The sequence below is a fragment of the Triturus cristatus genome, chromosome 12, assembly GCF_964204655.1.
Source record: "Triturus cristatus chromosome 12, aTriCri1.1, whole genome shotgun sequence".
In the NCBI taxonomy this organism is placed as follows: domain Eukaryota; kingdom Metazoa; phylum Chordata; class Amphibia; order Caudata; family Salamandridae; genus Triturus; species Triturus cristatus.
The window spans coordinates 663,688,557-663,709,006 of record NC_140595.1 but is presented as its reverse complement, the minus strand read 5'-3'; the positions used below and the strand labels follow the sequence as shown (position 1 = coordinate 663,709,006).

General features: G+C 51.4%; 6 non-coding genes across 6 annotated transcripts; 3 read left to right on the top strand and 3 right to left on the bottom strand.

The window, feature by feature from the left end:
• The first annotated feature begins 15,318 nt into the window (after positions 1-15,318).
• On the top strand, positions 15,319-15,413 carry TRNAI-UAU (transfer RNA isoleucine (anticodon UAU)). Its single transcript has 2 exons — positions 15,319-15,356; positions 15,378-15,413. It is a non-coding gene; the product is annotated as a tRNA-Ile (tRNA).
• Positions 15,414-16,574: 1,161 nt separating this feature from the next.
• Positions 16,575-16,646, bottom strand: TRNAT-UGU (transfer RNA threonine (anticodon UGU)). Its single transcript has one exon. It is a non-coding gene; the product is annotated as a tRNA-Thr (tRNA).
• A 589-nt stretch (positions 16,647-17,235) lies between these two features.
• Positions 17,236-17,317, bottom strand: TRNAS-GCU (transfer RNA serine (anticodon GCU)). The gene has a single exon. It is a non-coding gene; the product is annotated as a tRNA-Ser (tRNA).
• A 413-nt stretch (positions 17,318-17,730) lies between these two features.
• On the top strand, positions 17,731-17,825 carry TRNAI-UAU (transfer RNA isoleucine (anticodon UAU)). The gene is made up of 2 exons: positions 17,731-17,768; positions 17,790-17,825. It is a non-coding gene; the product is annotated as a tRNA-Ile (tRNA).
• Positions 17,826-19,640: 1,815 nt separating this feature from the next.
• On the bottom strand, positions 19,641-19,722 carry TRNAS-GCU (transfer RNA serine (anticodon GCU)). Its single transcript has one exon. It is a non-coding gene; the product is annotated as a tRNA-Ser (tRNA).
• A 414-nt stretch (positions 19,723-20,136) lies between these two features.
• Positions 20,137-20,231, top strand: TRNAI-UAU (transfer RNA isoleucine (anticodon UAU)). Its single transcript has 2 exons — positions 20,137-20,174; positions 20,196-20,231. It is a non-coding gene; the product is annotated as a tRNA-Ile (tRNA).
• The last annotated feature ends 219 nt before the right edge of the window (positions 20,232-20,450 follow it).

Below are 20,450 nucleotides of genomic sequence, written 5' to 3'. Positions count from 1 at the left end.
ATATGAGAAAATAAGAGTTTTCACATTCAAGACCATACCGATAGCTCTAGTTAGTATGTCTGCAATCAGTGACATATAGAGAACCCACTTATTAGAAGTGATCTGTCTCTGTGGGGCAGACATATGTTAACAGTCATTAATTTGAGACGGCCTAAACTTTAGGAGTAAGAGCTGCTTTCTTATCAATCTATTTATCCAAACTGGTTAATAAGCCAGGAGTGAGTGAAAGGCAATCCTCTGGAAACTCCATAAAAGATCTAATTTCTATTACGCACAAAATACTTCACTTTATTTGACATATTTGTTAACATGGAAGAGTCAGATGATCCCATCTAGCGGATCCTGGCTCTGTCTTGAAAGAGAGTGTAATTATACTACAAGAAATGCTGGCCATCAAAAGAGACTCTGATGGCTTACCGACGAAGGTGGGATTCGAACCCACGCATGCAGAGCACAATGGATTAGCAGTCCATCGCCTTAACCACTCGGCCACCTCGTCTGCCCTACAGCCCCATCTGAAACCTTGCTTCACAAAAGGTAGTGAAGTGTCAATATACTGTACCTAAAAAAGAAAAAAAAACAGCTGAGGCAAGATCTCACATTCCACGTCTTCCCCCAATTAGGGACCTACATTTCATTTTTGGGAAATTCTTACTATGTGCTAATTACAAATATTCATAAGATTCCCCTAGACTTTGTCAGAACTGTCAAGATATAATTCTATGGGGTTTTGAATAGACAGAGCATATGTCATAGGACAATTATCGAATCTATTCCGTTTGGACTGTATTTTTAATAGTCATGATAACATGCTAGCATGTGAGTCGATCTTGCACAGTGAATGATGGAGCAGTGTCTGTCATCTACTTGGTCAGCTGTAGATGGCTCACCTGGGGAGATGTGAAAAGAGAGAGCTCCAGTGGCGCAATCGGTTAGCGCGCGTTACTTATACAGCAGTTCTTGCACTGAGCCATGCCGAGGTTGTGAGTTCGAGCCTCACCTGGAGCAGCCGTGTTGTTTTTCATAAACCATTTCACAAAAAGTAAAGTTTAAACTCAGAGTATGGACGGCCCTTGCTAGAGAGTCTTTACTTCTTATAGGATCTACGTGTCCTACTCCTCTGGGTGCCAAATATCACATATCCTACGCGATGCTCAGTTTAAACATTCCATGATGTGCCATCTTGCATTTCATGCAAACACCACATCAGTGCATTTAAAAATACATTTGTAGAATAATAAATATGATGAAAACAGTGTTCTCACATGATAACCATAAACTGAAGAGCTGCAAAAAATGCTGTATCAGCTACTTACAATAAAAGGTGACTCGAAAAAACTAGCAAAAGAAGAGCATCATCATATTAAAGGTTCTATTCACCATCTTGAGTTGCACCATAGCAGCTTATGGTGCTTTTCTGCTCAGAGTGTGCCTCCAATCCCACATTCATTTTTTTTTTTTTTTTTTTTTTAAATTTTTATTGAACAATAATTCGGTTACAAGCACGGGCCTACAACCACCAGGGCCGGCCGCTAGGTACAGAATGAAATATACATTTATCAAGGCTGCAGTCAGTTCCCGGGGCTCAGCCCCGTAGTGGCTCCGGATAGTTCTAAAGGAACAGGAGACTTAAGTCCAACAGACACAAAAACTAAAAGAAAAACAAAAGGCGAGGCATAAGGGCAAACAGTGCGGGTCAGGCTTCCTCCGGGGAACTCCAGTTCAGACCATTAAGCAGCCGGCAAAAGGAAGGAGTACCGGGAGGCTGGGGATGGGGGGGGGGGTCAAGGGAGATGAACGTCCATATGTAGTTATTCCAAAAGGTGCCAGGAACCGTCAAGGGTCAGGGGGACATGGCGATATCGGTGTCCACCAGGGGGGGCGTACAGATACCCCCGCGATACGCATTCCATTGCCCCCAGATTCTACCCCATGCCCCCGGCTTACCACGGGCCACATACACGGTCTTCTCCCTGAACATACACCAGTCCATATTCTCCTTCCATACTGACACGGTGGGCGGCCGCTGGGCGCCCCAAAGCTGCGCTATATCTCTCTTGGCAATCATGTTCCCCAGGGCTGCCCACCGAGTCTGAGCCGCGCTGTAATCATTGGGCTCCCACACATTCAGGACACAGCGACGCACCTCCGGCAGCAGCACAACCCCAGTGACCTGTCCCATAACCGTATGGACCCGGCGCCAGTAGTCCGCCACCTCGCGGCACTCCCACAGGATATGGAGAAAGGTGGCGCTGATCCCACAACCCCGCTTACAGAGCCCGTCGTCGGAAAATCCCATCGAGACCAAGCGAGGACCCGTCACATACACCCGGTGAAGAATCTTAAGCTGTACCAACCGGAGACGGGCTGGAATGGCGACCTCCTTGGGGGACGACAGTGCAGACTGCCAGTCCTCGTCGTCCAATTCCACCCCATCCCCCGTCCAAGCCTCCCGAAGGCGCACAAAGAGGTCAGCCCGATGATTGATCAGTTTTTTATAAATTAAAGAAATAGTACTGTCAGGGACATGTCCGTCAAGTATGCGGTCCTCGAGGGGCGAGGAAACCGGGATCTTGGTCCCCTCCCCAAAGACCGAGAGCAGGGCGTGTCGAACCTGGGCATAGCGGAAGAACTCCCTGTCCGTAAGCTCGTACTCGGCCTGAAGCACCGCGAAAGTCTTAACCGCGCCCTTATGCCACAGGTCTCCCACTTTGCTGATACCAATCGTGTCCCACTGGTCAAACCCCTTCGTAGTCCAGAGGCTGCCCAGGCGATCGGAGGCAAACAAAGGAGTAGCACATGTTAGTCGCTCACTCCAGCCCGTGGCCGCAGTGGCAGCCCTCCAAGTCCGCACCGCAATCTTAGTAGGACCCGTAAGGGTACGGCAAGCCGAGCGGGAGTAAAGTGCCCTGTTATAGTTCCCGCCGGGAAGCAGGAACTTGTCCATCTCATACGCCGGATTCAAGCCAGGCGCATACGTGGCATGGTTAATAGCCGAAAGCTGCGAGGCCCAATAATACCTGCGAATGTCGGGAAGCGCGATGCCCCCGTCGTACCAGGGGAGAGTAAGCTTAGCAAGAGCAATACGCGCCCGCCCGTCCCACACCAGTCTCCTCTGCAGGCTCTCCACCTCCCGAAAGTAGGCCACTGGGATGACGTCGAAGGAGTTCTGGAGTGCATAGAGGAACCTGGGAAGGGACATCATTTTGAACAGCGCGGCCCGACCCAGCGGGGACAGGGGCAGCCTGCACCACCGGGCCGTGTCCTCTCGCAATCGCCGAAGTGGACGCAGGAGATTCTGCTCATAGCGAGCCACCGGGTCCAGCGAAACGTATATCCCCAGGTACTTAAAGCCGCTCAGAGATACTTGGATCGGAAGCCGAGGCGGCAGGAGAGGAGGACCACCGGAGATAGGATAGACGCAGGATTCAGACCAATTGATCGTGAGACCCGAGTTGTTCCCAAAAGAAGTCAGAACGTCAAAGAGGACGTTGAGCGACTGCCGCGGTGAGGTGAGATACAGGAGAATATCGTCCGCATACAGCGAGACCCGGTCTTCGAAGCCCGGGGCCCACCGGATCCCTCTAAGCGATGGCTCCCAGCGGAGCCAAGCAGCGAGTGGCTCCAGGGCGAGAGCAAAGAGCAAAGGGGACAACGGGCATCCCTGCCTCGTGCCCCTGCTGAGGGCAAAGGGCCGAGAGACCCGCCCATTCACCACCACCTGAGCCATGGGTCCCGTGTAAAGAAGCTTCACCCAGCCAATAAATCCTTCCCCAAAGCCAAATTTAGCCAAGACAGCCCAGAGGAATGGCCACTCGATGGTGTCAAAAGCCATCGTGGCATCCAAAGAAACCAGCACGGTCGGTTCGGAGAGGAGCTCCGCCCTGGCAAGGGCGCCGTGAAGACGCCGCAAGTTAAGAGCGGTGTTGCGATGCGGGATGAAGCCGCATTGGTCCGGATGAATAAGATCGCACACGACGCTCAACAAACGATTGGCAAGGACTTTCGCCAGGATCTTAGGCTCTGCATTTAGCAGTGAAATAGGCCGGTAAGAAGTACAGCGGTCTCGCGGCTTGCCCTCCTTGGGGATCACGACTATCGTGGCCAAACGCTGGTCGGCCGGAAGGGAACCCGCCGCAAGAGACTCACGGAACATGCGACTGAGGAAGGGCGCAAGCTTATCAGGGCGCAATTTATATAGCTCAATGGGCAGACCGTTGGGACCCATAGCCTTGCCCGAGCGAAGGGAGCGGATCGCGGTCGCTATTTCATCCGCCGACAAGGGGGCGTCCAGCCGCTCACGGTCCTCAACGGACAGGCCGGGCAAGGCAATATCCCTCAGTAGAAGGCGAGAGTCGTCCTCATCCCTGTCAGTCACTGGGGAGTACACAGCCCGGAGGTGGTCGGCGAAACATTCCACAATCTCATCCGGCTCAGTCACACACACACCATCCGCAGCACGCAACTCCGGGACCACACGATTCACTCTCTCCTTCCTGTCCAGCCACGCGATCAACTTTCCCGCCTTGTCCCCGGCGTCGTACAGTCGACCCTGCTGCTCCCTATACATAGTTTTGGCCGCGTCAGTGACCAGGGACCTATATTCAAACTGTTTCAGGCTGAGGGCATGGAGCCCGTCCGGAGTGACATTCGCCTCCAAGGCCGACTCCAGCCCCGAGATGTCAGTCTCCAGCCTCACCACTGCCTCACTCTTGACCTTCTTAGCCACCACTATCTGGGAGAGGGCGTGTCCGCGGATCACGGTTTTAAAGGCTTCCCACAGGGACATTGCAGACGACACCGACCCCTCGTTATCAAGGAAGTATTGGTCCATAGCCTTAACCAGGCTGTCACGAGTCGTAGGGTCTCGCAGGTACCATGGGTTAATGGGAGCGATCCGCCCTGCAGACCGCGACCCGGTGTCAAAAAGAAGCCACAGCGGAGAATGGTCGGAGATACCCCGCGCCAGGTGCCTGACCTCTCGAATCCGACCAGTCTGCGCCGTGGGCATAAGGAAGTAGTCTAACCTAGAGAGACTCCCATGCGCCCCCGAGTGAAAGGTGAACTGACATTGGGTCGGATGCATTAATCTCCAACTATCCACCAGGCCGAAGGTCTCCAACATCCCACCCAGCCATGCCTGGGCAGCGGGGAGGGTCCTTGGTGGGTGACGATCCAGTTCACCCGAAACCACAGAATTAAAGTCCCCGCCCATGAGCAGGAGGCTGTCCGGAAGGTCAAGCAGCATTCGACCCAAGTCAGTGAAGGTGGAGTTCTGGAGGCCCGGGGGGACGTAGACTGAAACCAGGGTAAGGGGCTGCCCCTCCCACCTCCCAATCAAACACACATAGCGCCCTCTGTCATCCGAGACTATCTTAGTGATCTCCGCCGGAAGTGAGGTCCGCAGGAGAATGCCCACCCCCCTGGAACCAGTTGTGAAACCAGAATGGGCCACGAGGCGGTATCCCCCCCTGTTCATTGCATGACAAACATTGCCAACCAGATGCGTCTCCTGGAGAAACACCACATCAGGAGTCAAACGACGCAAATATTGCAGTACTACACCCCGCTTGATACGGTCCCCCAACCCATTGACGTTCCATGACATAAGCCTCAACCCGTCCCCCCCCATCCCCCCCAATAGATCAAGGGTCCCCCAGCCTGCAGCACAGTTCCCAGATGTGGACAAAAATCAATACCTCGCCCTGTAAACAAAAAACACACAGCAAAACAACCCCTCCTCCCCCCCAACCCCACCCCAAGTCCAACTCCCCCCACCCTGCACCCCTGCGGGCCAAAAAACCCCCCCAACTTGCAGTGTGCCTGTCGCCCCACTAACCCCATTCTACGAAAAGACCCCAGAGGAGGTAAGGGACCCGTCCCCGCCCGCCCCCCTCACTGGTCCTGGTGAAACACAATATACAAAAGAAATCAGACCCAACTGTACAGTGCAAAACGGCAAAATCAAGGACCAAAAGTCATTCTAAAGGGGACCCGTCACCAGCGGTGCCCGCAGAGGGTCCGGGAAGGCCACCTCCGTCCGGCAGCGAGTCCAGCCAGTCACTTGCGGCCACAGGAGAGTCAAAAAAGGCTGTCCGATCCCCATGTTCCACTCGGAGTTTTGCAGGGTAGAGCATCGAATACTTTAGGCCCAGCTCGCGGAGACGACGCTTCACCCCTTGGAATCCCATCCGCTGTTTCTGGACCAGTTGCGTGAAGTCTGGATAAAAATTGATGGTCGAGTTCTCGTGACGAACCGGGCCGTGGGTCCGTGAGGCCTGCAGAATAGCGTCGCGGTCCCTGTAGTGGAACAGTTTGGCCACGATAGGCCTCGGGGGGGCCCCCGGCCGTGGCCGACCGCCCGGAACTCGATGGGCCCGCTCCACGGCAAAGAACTTACTTAGGCCAGCCGGGGACAACTGTTTCAGGATAAGTTCCTCGACCACGAGGTCAACCGGGCGGCTGTCGGAGGACTCCGGTACACCTATGACGCGGATGTTGTTGCGTCGGGCCCGTCCCTCGAAGTCCTCAAGCCGCCGGGCCATATGATCGTTGACCACCCTGATGTCTCCAAGCGCGGCCCGCAGATCCGACACCTCCGCACCGAGGGTGGAGGTCCGTGTATCGAGAGCCTGGACCCTCTCGTTAGTTTTGGAGAGGTCGGCCCGGATCAGGGTGACATCAATCGCGACAGTGTCGATCTTACGGGCCAGGGCCTCGTATTGCGTCGCGATGGTTTCCCTGATGCCATCAATGGCTCCCATAATGTCCTGCAGGGAAAGTTCCGTAGAGACGGTCGTGGCTCCCCCCGCAGTATCCGAGGGGAGGCCAGCAGCGCCAGGGGACCCCCTGCCCTGGGTGTAGCGGTCTATGTTATTGCTCTGGACCGCTCCCCCGCGGAGGGAAGCCTTGGTCTTGCGCCCCTCGGGACCCCCTTTGCCCCCCATGTGAACACGGTCACTCAAGGGGACCTCCAATCAAGAGGTGCAAGGGCACCAGCCAGAAGACCACAAAATGTCGGTATAGGGGGTCCGAGGCGATAGGCACTCTAGTAGCAGGTGGAGGAAAACCTCGTGCAGAGGCCCAGGAAGCACCTCGCCACCCCGAGCGCACCCGCCCGCTGGTCTCCTGAAGTCCAAAACCGAAACCGAAAGTGGTGGATCGGCAACTGGCACCGCGCTGAAGCCGCTGTTGTTCAATTGCAGCCCGGCCCCACGGGCCACCTTCACCTCGGTCACCTCCGTCGGGTGGGTCCCAAAAGTTCCGACGACGACAACTCAGGATTCCCAGGTCCAATTTGATTTTTGAAAAGAGATATATGCTCAGCTGGTCTTCATCTCCCAGATTCCATAAACCACGTCAGGATATTCTCAGGATAAATTCCGAGGAGCAGAAAGGGTCCGGGGAGCCCTGTGCTCACGCGACCATCTTGGATGCGCGCTAGGCTCCTCCTCCGCCACATTCATTTTTAATTTATTTGCAATTTAAAAACCAACAATTACTGCTCGAAGTTCACTTTTCAAAACCATTCAACCTATTAAATGTATTTCTCTAACCTATGAATGTGGTCCATGTTCACTTTTCCTCATCTTCATCTCGATACTCCTTTCCCAGAAACCAGGTTCACTTCTTCATTCAACCCACCCATCCAAGGTCACCAAATCTTTGAAGCACAAGTCTGCCTATTCTCCCTTTCTCTCTATGTACAAGATACCTTGTATCATTTGAATGGACAGCAGGAGAGAAGGATATTTATGGTGAGTGGGGGTGGGGTTTTGAGGAGTAACCTCATTTGCCTAAGAGCCGGGGTATCTGGGAAAAAAAGTATTTTATGGGGGAAGAATTTCACATCTCCTTGGTGAAATTTGTAGGGCCTTATAACATCCTTTCTGTGGATTCAGATTCAGTCGGAACAGAGGTCCTAGTCCTCGCTCTGCCTTTCAAAGGAACTGTAAATATGCATGGCTTATTTGGCTTTGCCCGGCAGGGTGAGAATGGCGTTTGTCAGGCGTTCGTCAGGCGATCGGAAGGGGTGAGGCAATAATTTATAATTCAATGATCTTCATGATATTTTCTTGATAATATGAAAGCAGGAAAGGGAAGCTTGGCAATAAGCAATCCTAAAGCAAGGTGTGACTCCAGGGAAGAATGACTTGAAAACAACATACAGGAGCGCGCAACCAAGATGGCCGCGTAGGTGCGAGGCTCCCGAGGACCTCCGCGACCTCCTGAATAAATCCTGGAAATATCCTGTCCTTGTTAAGGGGACTGTGTTGGGGAACCCGAGCTGAGGCACTACCCGTTTTCTGGGCTCGAATCGGACCCCGAACACCGGTGGGAACATCGACTGAAGGTTGCGGCCTTCTCCTCGCCGGCCCCCCGGATTGGAGTAGTGGCGCGATTCGGGGACAAGGTGAATAACAGCGGCGAGCGGGGCTGGGCGACTCGCGTACCCCGCACTTTCACTTTCGCTTTTGCGCCCTCCTTGCTCTCTGGCGAGGTCGGGCTGCGGAGCGGGGTGCGGTGGTGTGGCCTTGTCCAGGTGCCCAGCTGACCCGCCGGCGGTGGGTCGACCCGCGGCTCTGTGGTCGCCCCCTTGACACCCGTGATCTGGTGTGACGGCCCGTTTGGAGATCTTGGCACGACGGTGGAAGGGCCAGCATGGCCACCAAACAAGATGGCGACCGGGCGAAGGTGAAGACGACCCGCCGTGGCACGGCGCACCAGGCCAATAGTATGGACCGCTACACGCTCCAAAAGGGTTCTCCGGAGACAGCGCGGTCATCCCCGGTGGGCCCGACGGAGGCACCCGCCCATCCAGTGGATCTAACCCTCCGGGACGTCATGGGCGCCATCGCTGAACTGAAGGCCTCAGTGGACCAGCGTTTTGACACCTTGTCGCAAAAAATTGACTCGGTCCTGGTGGATGTGGGCCTTGTGAGGGCGGACTTGTCAAAAACGAACGACCGAGTCGACTCCCTGACCCACACCACAACGAGCCTCACGACTGACGTGGTGGCCCTCCAGAAGGAGGTGCGCCGGCTTGGCCAGGCGAGCGCCCTGATGGACCGGCGACTGGAGGATTCCGAGGGTCGCGCCCGGAGGAATAATATCCGCATTATTGGTGTGCCGGAGGGACGTGAGGCGGAGGCGGCGGATCTCTTCGTGGAAGACTTGATCCTGACCCATCTTCAGCCCCGGGGGCTGAGTAAGTTTTTTGCGGTGGAACGTGCCCACCGGGTCCCCGGGGGCCGCCCTAAGACCGGTGCCCCGCCACGGCCCCTTATTGCCCGAATCTTTAATTTTCGGGACCGAGATGCCATCCTCCAGACCTCCAGGCAACAGGGACCGGTCAGGTTGGACAACATGGACGTAAACTTCTACCCAGACTTTACCCCGGCGGTCCAGAAGCAGCGGCAGAGCTTTATTGGCATCAAACGTCGTTTAAGGGAACTAAATCTTAAGTACTCAATGCTCTTCCCGGCTAAGCTGCGGGTGGAGGTGGATGGTCGCACGCACTTCTTCGACCGGCCCGAGGCGGCTGGGGACTGGTTGGACACTTTGCCTGGGGATCGGGGCCGGGGGGGTGGGGGGAGCGCGGCTGGCGAGGAGGGCCCGCTGGATCAGAATTGAGGGATGACTGTATTGCCTTGCTCGGGACATTGTCCCTTCACCACATACTGCTTCTGTAGGTTCCCCTCCCATGGAGGTCATGTGGGGTCTGCTGGGGGCTTCCCTCCTCCTCTGGGGGACTAGTTAGTATTTAGCTATGGGGCGACAGGCACACTGCACTTTGGGGGGGCTGTCTGGGCTCATGCAGGGGTGCAGGGAGGGGGGAGTTTTGTTGGGACCGGGGGGTGGGGGGGGTGTGTTGTTTGTTCGTACCGCAAGGCAATCCTGCAGCTGTTTTGTTGTCTTTAGACTGCTCGGTGGGGGACGACCGATTGTTTCGACGTATGATGGGGGGTAGGGACTTGACTGTGTTGTCATGGAATGTTAACGGCCTGGGGGATAGGATTAAGCGTGGTGTGGTCCTGCAGTATTTAAAACGTATTTCCCCAGATGTTGTCTTTCTGCAAGAGACGCACCTTATAGGTAACACCTTTCATGCAATGAATCGGAGGGGATATCGTTTGGCGGCCCACTCTGGCTTCACCTCGGGCTCGCGGGGGGTGGGTATTATGGTGAGGAACTCGCTCCCGCTGGAGATTGATGAGGTGCACCACGATGATAGGGGACGTTACACTGCTCTGGCGGGACGTATGGAGGGTAGAGTGTTCAGTTTTGTGTCGGTGTACGTCCCGCCTGGGCTACAGGCCACTACATTTGCGGACCTGGGGCGCCTCCTTCTGGAACTTCCGAGTGGCCTCTTGGTGGTGGGAGGGGACTTTAATGCGGTTGTTTCTGGCTCTATGGATCGCCATCCCCCTAGGGACCTTCCCCGGGCACAGGCGTGGCTGCCTGGCCTTTTAGACACACTGGGCCTGGTGGATTGTTGGCGCCTAAAGCATCCCGTATTGCAACAATACACCTTCCACTCGGGGGCCCATGGTAGTCTTTCGCGGCTTGATTACATCCTTGTCCCAGCGGCCCATGCGGGGAGGGTGGGAGAGGTGCGCCATCTGGCACGGGGTATTTCAGACCACTCCCCATTGTTGTTGCATTTCGATGTCTTCCCGAGGGGGGATGGCAGGGTGGCCCCGATTAACGCCCGGTATCTGCGCGACCCCACCATTCGTGCCGACTTGATCACATCCTTGCAGCGCTATTTTGAGGAGAATGTGGGGTCGGTCCCATCTGCCATCTCCCTATGGGAGGCTTTCAAAGTGGTTCTTAGAGGGGAGGCCCTCTCCTTTATTGCCAATGCCCGGCGGCGCGAGCGGGAGGAGGTGGCCCGGGTGGAGGCCGAGATTGCGGAATTGGAGGGTGATCTGGGGAACGGGGTAACAGACGCCAAGTTACATGTTCTGCAGTTAAAGCAGGCGGCCTACCGGGCCCTCGTCACGGAGGCGGCCAGGGGCCTTGGTAGAGAGCAGCAGGGGCGCTTGTATGATGTGGGTGATAAGGCCGGTAAATTGATTGCGTGGTTGGATAAGAGAGAGAGAGCGAGCCGAGTGGTGCCTTTGATTGAGAGTGTGGATGGTGCGTGTGCCACGGAGCCGGAAGCCATCGTCTCCTGTTTCGCGGATTATTTCCGCGGAGTCTACTCCCCTGTTTCTCCCTGTTCGGAGGCGGACTCCCGTGCCCTGCTTCGGGATATTGCACTCCCCTCCCTTACGGCGGAAGACAGAGATTCGCTGGACGTCCCTCCCACCTCGGACGAAATTGCCTCGGCTATTCGCTCGATTTCATCCGGCAAGGCCATGGGCCCCAATGGCATTCCCATTGAGCTATATAAGCTACGCCCGGATGTGCTGGCACCCCACCTGCGTGCGATGTTCCTCGCGGCCCACTCGCGGGGCTCCCTCCCGCCGGACCAGCGTCTGGCCACAATTGTGGTAATCCACAAGGAGGGGAAGCCCCGTGAACGGGTCACATCCTATCGGCCGATTTCGCTTTTGAACGCGGAGCCCAAAATCCTCGCCAAGGTGTTGGCTAACCGGTTGGTTGGCGTGGTGGGCGATTTGGTCCACCAAGACCAATCGGGCTTTATCCCACACCGCAACACGGCGCTTAATCTACGGCGCTTGCACGGCGTGCTTGCGCGTGTCCCATTTGTGCGGGAGCCAGCCATCTTGGCGTCCTTGGACGCCACCATGGCGTTCGATACGCTCGAATGGCCATATCTCTGGGCGATGCTCGCGAAGTTTGGGTTCGGCCCGGGTTTCATCAGCTGGGTCAAATTACTATATTCGGGCCCGATGGCGCAGGTGGTGGTGAACGGGCGTGTGTCGACCCCGTTCGCGCTGGGACGGGGCACGCGACAGGGTTGTCCCCTGTCGCCTCTTCTGTTCGCCCTGGCCCTGGAGCCCCTGGCGGAGTGGCTGCGGTGGCACCCTTCCATCCGTGGTCTCCGCTGGACCCCCGAGCACGAGGACCGTGTGTCCCTCTACGCGGACGATATCCTTTTGTATCTCGCCTCCCCGCGCAAGTCCCTGATCGTCCTAGTTGATGTTTTGCGCTCCTTCGGTCGCAACTCAGGCCTAGTCATTAACTGGGCGAAATCCTGTGTCTACGTGCTTTCCGGGGAGGCTCCGGTCCTGCCGCGGGACTGCCCGATCCAGATTGCCTCCCAGGGTTTCCGGTACTTGGGTATACATATCACTCTTGATCCGGAGGCCCGCTATGAGCGGAATCTGCTGCCCCCTCTCCAGCGTTTGAAGGAGGATGTGGTGCGCTGGCGGCGTCTCCCGCTCTCGCCGCTCGGTCGAGCGGCCTTGTTTAAAATGATGTCCTTGCCGCGCTTCCTCTATGCCCTCCAGAACACTATGGACATGGTCCCGGCACGCTACTTTCGTGAGGTGGAGGGCCTTCAGCGGCGCATGTTCTGGGACGGGAGGCCGCGTATTGCTCTGGCTAAACTGACGCTCCCGTGGTACGATGGAGGGGTCGCCCTCCCGGACATTAAACGGTATTACTGGGCCTCCCAGCTAGCTGCAATTAATCATGGCCTTTACGGGCCCGCCCTGAACCCGGCATTCGAGATGGACAAGATGCTCCTGCCCGGTGGCGATTACAATCGAGCGCTGTACTCTGGCGCGCTCGACTCCCGTCTGACGGGACCGACGCGTGTCATGGTGCGGGTTTGGCACGCGGCTAATGCAGCTATGGGGTGGAAGGACCGTTTGACCCGGGCGTCTCCACTGTATGCCTCTGAGAGGCTGGGCTCCCTGTGGACATCGAAGGGCTTCGCGAAGTGGGACACGATCGGAATCAGCACAGTGGGGGATCTCTGGACGAGGGGGGGATTCAAAACTTTTGAGACGCTGCAGGCGGAGTTCCAGCTGCAGGGCAGTGAGTACTTTCGGTACCTACAGGTCCGCCATGCGCTGGGCTCCGTCTTCCCGGATGCTGCATCCATTCCGGAGTCTTCCCCCCTGGAGGACAGAGTGCTAGATGGCCATGTCCCGGACAGCACGATCTCCCTCATATATAAGAAGCTGATTAATGATAGATCGTGCCTGTTAACTAGTCTACGCGAGGCTTGGGTGGCCGACGGGCTGGAGCTGGACGACGAGGATTGGATGTCCGCGGTGGCCTCTCCGAAAGAGGTGGCCATCCCGGCTCGCCTTCGTTTCGTCCAGCTCAAGATCCTTCACCGGGTCTACGTGACGGGGCCAAGGCTTCTACGTATGGGTTTTGCCGTGGACGGACTGTGTAAGCGTGGCTGTGGTGCGTTGGCGACTTTTATGCATATACTGTGGGAGTGCCCGAAGGTGGAGCGATTCTGGCGTGGTGTGCATGAGGTCCTGCGTGTGGTCACGCGTGTAGCGCTGCTGCCTGAAGCGAGGAGGTGCTTGTTGAATGTATGGGAACCGAATGACTACTCGGTTCCGCAGACGCGGTGGGTGACTCTGGGATACATGATAGCGAAACGTGATATTGCTCAATTGTGGGGATCCCAGAGGCCCCCTGCGGTGTCGGCCTGGAAAGAGCACATGGATTGGTGTATGTTCCGTGAAAAGGTGGTGTATGTGGCGAGGGGTAAGCCTGGGGCGTGGGTGAAAGTCTGGGGCCCCTGGAACGCCTACCGTGGGGGCATTTGTGAGCCGCCACAGCTGCCGGCTGCCTCGCCTGCTCCGTCTCCCTAGCTGGACCCTCTGGCTCGGCCGCGGGTACGCGGCCCCCCAGTCCTTGATCTCCTCCCATCCCCCTCTTCAGATCTTTCCTGCCAGTCTGGATCCCCCACTATGGAGCAAGTGTTGTCACCTTGGATCTCGGGTTGCCTTGCGGTTGTGGTTTTTGTTGATGTTGTTAGTCTTTAAAATGAAACCGTATTCTGTGGCAGGACACCGTGAGGCCTGCACCGTTGATTACTCCTGTGTTTCTACTGTGCACCGCTGAGAGTCTTTTACTGTTTGTATGTACTATATTTGTGATGCTCTAGCGGCCGGCCGTGCGGTTGTAGGCCCATACCTGTAACCTTTTTATGGATGCAATAAACGGTTTCAAAAAAAAAAAAAAAAAAAAAAAAAAAAGAAAACAACATACAGAAAGACTCATGTAAAAAGGCCCTGATGAGGCTTGAACTCATGACCGCTGGTTTACAAGACCAGTGCTCTGCCACTGAGCTACAAGGCCAGTCTGCACGCAGGATGTAAATTGCAACATGTATTCTTACTGAGGTATGAATATATCTATGATTTTGAGACTCTGTATGGAAACGTAGTTGCATATGAATGTCCACGTGCGCGCACACATTGAAGACCATGCTTAAGGCACTTTTCTTGGAAGTATGAAAAACTAAATTTTCATATGAGAAAATAAGAGTTTTCACATTCAAGACCATACCGATAGCTCTAGTTAGTATGTCTGCAATCAGTGACATATAGAGAACCCACTTATTAGAAGTGATCTGTCTCTGTGGGGCAGACATATGTTAACAGTCATTCATTTGAGACGGCCTAAACTTTAGGAGTAAGAGCTGCTTTCTTATCAATCTATTTATCCAAACTGGTTAATAAGCCAGGAGTGAGTGAAAGGCAATCCTCTGGAAACTCCATGAAAGATCTAATTTCTATTACGCACAAAATACTTCACTTTATTTGACATATTTGTTAAAATCGAACAGTCAGATGATCCCATCTAGCGGATCCTGGCTCTGTCTTGAAAGAGAGTGTAATTATACTACAAGAAATGCTGGCCATCAAAAGAGACTCTGATGGCTTTCCGACGAAGGTGGGATTCGAACCCACGCGTGCAGAGCACAATGGATTAGCAGTCCATCGCCTTAAACACTCGGCCACCTCGTCTGCCCTACAGCCCCATCTGAAACCTTGCTTCACAAAAGGTACTGAAGTGTCAATATACTGTACCTAAAAAAGAAAAAAAACAGCTGAGGCAAGATCTCACATTCCACGTCTTCCCCCAATTAGGGACCTACATTTCATTTTTGGGAAATTCTTACTATGTGCTAATTACAAATATTCATAAGATTCCCCTAGACTTTGTCAGAACTGTCAAGATATAATTCTATGGGGTTTTGAATAGACAGAGCATATGTTATAGGACAATTATAGAATCTAAGGACTGTATTTTTAATAGTCATGATAACATGCTAGCATGTGAGTCGATCTTGCACAGTGAATGATGGAGCAGTGTCTGTCATCTACTTGGTCAGCTGTAGATGGCTCACCTGGGGAGATTTGAAAAGAGAGAGCTCCAGTGGCGCAATCGGTTAGCGCGCGGTACTTATACAGCAGTACTTGCACTGAGCCATGCCGAGGTTGTGAGTTCGAGCCTCTCCTGGAGCAGCCGTGATGTTTTCATAAACCATTTCACAAAAAGTAAAGTTTAAACTCAGAGTATGGACGGCCCTTGCTAGAGAGTCTTTACTTCTTATAGGATCTACGTGTCCTACTCCTCTGGGTGCCAAATATCACATATCCTACGCGATGCTCAGTTTAAACATTCCATGATGTGCCTTCTTGCATTTCATGCAAACACCACATCAGTGCATTTAAAAATACATTTGTAGAATAATAAATATGATGAAAACAGTGTTCTCACATGATAACCATAAACTGAAGAGCTGCAAAAAATGCTGTATCAGCTACTTACAATAAAAGGTGACTCGAAAAAACTAGCAAAAGAAGAGCATCATCATATTAAAGGTTCTATTCACCATCTTGAGTTGCACCATAGCAGCTTATGGTGCTTTTCTGCTCAGAGTGTGCCTCCAATCCCACATTCATTTTTAATTTATTTGCAATTTAAAAAACAACAATTACTGCTCGAAGTTCACTTTTCAAAACCATTCAACCTATTAAATGTATTTCTCTAACCTATGAATGTGGTCCATGTTCACTTTTCCTCATCTTCATCTCGATACTCCTTTCCCAGAAACCAGGTTCACTTCTTCATTCAACCCACCCATCCAAGGTCACCAAATCTTTGAAGCACAAGTCTGCCTATTCTCCCTTTCTCTCTATGTACAAGATACCTTGTATCATTTGAATGGACAGCAGGAGAGAAGGATATTTATGGTGAGTGGGGGTGGGGTTTTGAGGAGTAACCTCATTTGCCTAAGAGCCGGGGTATCTGGGAAAAAAAGTATTTTATGGGGGAAGAATTTCACATCTCCTTGGTGAAATTTGTACGGCCTTATAACATCCTTTCTGTGGATGCAGATTCAGTCGGAACAGAGGTCCTAGTCCTCGCTCTGCCTTTCAAAGGAACTGTAAATATGCATGGCTTATTTGGCTTTGCCCGGCAGGGTGAGAATGGCGTTTGTCAGGCGTTCGTCAGGCGATCGGAAGGGGTGAGGCAATAATTTATAATTCAATGATCTTCATGATATTTTCTTGATAATATGAAAGCAGGAAAGGGAAGCTTGGCAATAAGCAATCCTAAAGCAAGGTGTGACTCCAGGGAAGAATGACTTGAAAACAACATACAGAAAGACTCATGTAAAAAGGCCCTGATGAGGCTTGAACTCATGACCCCTGGTTTACAAGACCAGTGCTCTGCCACTGAGCTACAAGGCCAGTCTGCACGCAGAATGTAAATTGCAACATGTATTCTTACTGAGGTGTGAATATATCTATGATTTTGAGACTCTGTATGGAAACGTAGTTGCATATGAATGTCCACGTGCGCGCACACATTGAAGACCGTGCTTAAGGCACTTTTCTTGGAAGTATGAAAAACTACATTTTCATATGAGAAAATAAGAGTTTTCACATTCAAGACCATACCGATAGCTCTAGTTAGTATGTCTGCAATCAGTGACATATAGAGAACCCACTTATTAGAAGTGATCTGTCTCTGTGGGGCAGACATATGTTAACAGTCATTAATTTGAGACGGCCTAAACTTTAGGAGTAAGAGCTGCTTTCTTATCAATCTATTTATCCAAACTGGTTAATAAGCCAGGAGTGAGTGAAAGGCAATCCTCTGGAAACTCCATAAAAGATCTAATTTCTATTACGCACAAAATACTTCACTTTATTTGACATATTTGTTAAAATGGAAGAGTCAGATGATCCCATCTAGCGGATCCTGGCTCTGTCTTGAAAGAGAGTGTAATTATACTACAAGAAATGCTGGCCATCAAAAGAGACTCTGATGGCTTTCCGACGAAGGTGGGATTCGAACCCACGCGTGCAGAGCACAATGGATTAGCAGTCCATCGCCTTAACCACTCGGCCACCTCGTCTGCCCTACAGCCCCATCTGAAACCTTGCTTCACAAAAGGTACTGAAGTGTCAATATACTGTACCTAAAAAAGAAAAAAAACAGCTGAGGCAAGATCTCACATTCCACGTCTTCCCCCAATTAGGGACCTACATTTCATTTTTGGGAAATTCTTACTATGTGCTAATTACAAATATTCATAAGATTCCCCTAGACTTTGTCAGAACTGTCAAGATATAATTCTATGGGGTTTTGAATAGACAGAGCATATGTTATAGGACAATTATAGAATCTATTCCGTTTGGACTGTATTTTTAATAGTCATGATAACATGCTAGCATGTGAGTCGATCTTGCACAGTGAATGATGGAGCAGTGTCTGTCATCTACTTGGTCAGCTGTAGATGGCTCACCTGGGGAGATGTGAAAAGAGAGAGCTCCAGTGGCGCAATCGGTTAGCGCGTGGTACTTATACAGCAGCACTTGCACTGAGCCATGCCGAGGTTGTGAGTTCGAGCCTCACCTGGAGCAGCCGTGTTGTTTTTCATAAACCATTTCACAAAAAGTAAAGTTTAAACTCAGAGTATGGACGGCCCTTGCTAGAGAGTCTTTACTTCTTATAGGATCTACGTGTCCTACTCCTCTAGGTGCCAAATATCACATATCCTACGCGATGCTCAGTTTAAACATTCCATGATGTGCCATCTTGCATTTCATGCAAACACCACATCAGTGCATTTAAAAATACATTTGTAGAATAATAAATATGATGAAAACAGTGTTCTCACATGATAACCATAAACTGAAGAGCTGCAAAAAATGCTGTATCAGCTACTTACAATAAAAGGTGAATCGAAAAAACTAGCAAAAGAAGAGCATCATCATATTAAAGGTTCTATTCACCATCTTGAGTTGCACCATAGCAGCTTATGGTGCTTTTCTGCTCAGAGTGTGCCTCCAATCCCACATTCATTTTTAATTTCTTTGCAATTTAAAAAACAACAATTACTGCTCGAAGTTCACTTTTCAAAACCATTCAACCTATTAAATGTATTTCTCTAACCTATGAATGTGGTCCATGTTCACTTTTCCTCATCTTCATCTCGATACTCCTTTCCCAGAAACCAGGTTCACTTCTTCATTCAACCCACCCATCCAAGGTCACCAAATCTTTGAAGCAAGTCTGCCTATTCTCCCTTTCTCTCTATGTACAAGATACCTTGTATCATTTGAATGGACAGCAGGAGAGAAGGATATTTAGTGGGGGTGGGGTTTTGAGGAGTAACCTCATTTGCCTAAGAGCCGGGGTATCTGGGAAAAAAAGTATTTTATGGGGGAAGAATTTCACATCTCCTTGGTGAAATTTGTAGGGCCTTATAACATCCTTTCTGTGGATGCAGATTCAGTCAGAACAGAGGTCCTAGTCCTCGTTCTGCCTTTCAAAGGAACTGTAAATATGCATGGCTTATTTGGCTTTGCCCGGCAGGGTGAGAATGGCGTTTGTCAGGCGTTCGTCAGGCGATCGGAAGGGGTGAGGCAATAATTTATAATTCAATGATCTTCATGATATTTTCTTGATAATATGAAAGCAGGAAAGGGAAGCTTGGCACTAAGCAATCCTAAAGCAAGGTGTGACTCCAGGGAAGAATGACTTGAAAACAACATACAGAAAGACTCATGTAAAAAGGCCCTGATGAGGCTTGAACTCATGACCCCTGGTTTACAAGACCAGTGCTCTGCAACTGAGCTACAAGGCCAGTCTGCACATAGGATGTAAATTGCAACATGTATTCTTACTGAGGTATGAATATATCTATGATTTTGAGACTCTGTATGGAAACGTAGTTGCATATGAATGTCCACGTGCGCGCACACATTGAAGACCATGCTTAAGGCACTTTTCTTGGAAGTATGAAAAACTACATTTTCATATGAGAAAATAAGAGTTTTCACATTCAAGACCATACCGATAGCTCTAGTTAGTATGTCTGCAATCAGTGACATATAGAGAACCCACTTATTAGAAGTGATCTGTCTCTGTGGGGCAGACATATGTTAACAGTCATTCATTTGAGACGGCCTAAACTTTAGGAGTAAGAGCTGCTTTCTTATCAATCTATTTATCCAAACTGGTTAATAAGCCAGGAGTGAGTGAAAGGCAATCCTCTGGAAACTCCATGAAAGATCTAATTTCTATTACGCACAAAATACTTCACTTTATTTGACATATTTGTTAAAATGGAACAGTCAGATGATCCCATCTAGCGGATCCTGGCTCTGTCTTGAAAGAGAGTGTAATTATACTACAATAAATGCTGGCCATCAAAAGAGACTCTGATGGCTTTCCGACGAAGGTGGGATTTGAACCCACGCGTGCAGAGCACAATGGATTAGCAGTCCATCGCCTTCACCACTCGGCCACCTCGTCTGCCCTACAGACCCATCTGAAACCTTGCTTCACAAAAGGTACTGAAGTGTCAATATACTGTACCTAAAAAAGAAAAAAAAACAGCTGAGGCAAGATCTCACATTCCACGTCTTCCCCCAATTAGGGACCTACATTTCATTTTTGGGAAATTCTTACTATGTGCTAATTACAAATATTCATAAGATTCCCCTAGACTTTGTCAGAACTGTCAAGATATAATTCTATGGGGTTTTGAATAGACAGAGCATATGTTATAGGACAATTATAGAATCTATTCCGTTTGGACTGTATTTTTAATAGTCATGATAACATGCTAGCATGTGAGTCGATCTTGCACAGTGAATGATGGAGCAGTGTCTGTCATCTACTTGGTCAGCTGTAGATGGCTCACCTGGGGAGATGTGAAAAGAGAGAGCTCCAGTGGCGCAATCGGTTAGCGCGCGGTACTTATACAGCAGTACTTGCACTGAGCCATGCCGAGGTTGTGAGTTCGAGCCTCACCTGAAGCAGCCGTGTTGTTTTTCATAAACCATTTCACAAAAAGTAAAGTTTAAACTCAGAGTATGGACGGCCCTTGCTAGAGAGTCTTTACTTCTTATAGGATCTACGTGTCCTACTCCTCTGGGTGCCAAATATCACATATCCTACGCGATGCTCAGTTTAAACATTCCATGATGTGCCATCTTGCATTTCATGCAAACACCACATCAGTGCATTTAAAAATACAT